Source organism: Chelmon rostratus, chromosome 2 (assembly GCF_017976325.1).
Source record: "Chelmon rostratus isolate fCheRos1 chromosome 2, fCheRos1.pri, whole genome shotgun sequence".
Lineage (NCBI taxonomy): Eukaryota > Metazoa > Chordata > Actinopteri > Chaetodontiformes > Chaetodontidae > Chelmon > Chelmon rostratus.
Genome location: NC_055659.1, coordinates 19,855,979 through 19,856,547, shown reverse-complemented (window position 1 = coordinate 19,856,547; position 569 = coordinate 19,855,979).

Here is a 569-nt window from a genome sequence, read left to right as displayed (position 1 = left end):
TGGGTTAAAAGTGGTGAATTGTCTCAGTCAAGTCTCAAGGATGTGCCAGACAGTTTGCCTTTGTGAAATATTCAAGTACAATATAGTAAGACAATAGTAGTAGTATATGCCTTAATAGGTTTCTCCAATGGAGAACAGCCAAAATACAGCCATGCCTTGTTGATCATATATACCAGCCAGTGTAAGAGTTTGCCTTCTGAATGCTGACTGTCCAAATACTGTACAGCTTGCTTATTCAGCTGAGCTTATTAACCTTTAACAAAATCTTCTGTTTAATCAAAATGGCATTTATCCCATCTGATTAATGTAAAGTACTTCTAGAGTGTGATATTTTAGTTACTATTCTTATAGCTAGCTTTTTAGCAATATAATATGTAGAACTAACCTTATGGAGACTGTATAGTATCTTTTGTCTAGGTGCTTACTGCTGCTGAGCATCATGTGTGTTTGAGTGTTGAGGAAAACTTTGTCCCCAGTGTGATAGACAGTATACAGTGCCATACCAACACTAGATGATTGTATTCCCTGCTGTTGCTTCCACCCGATTAAAATAAATGTATTTTAATGAG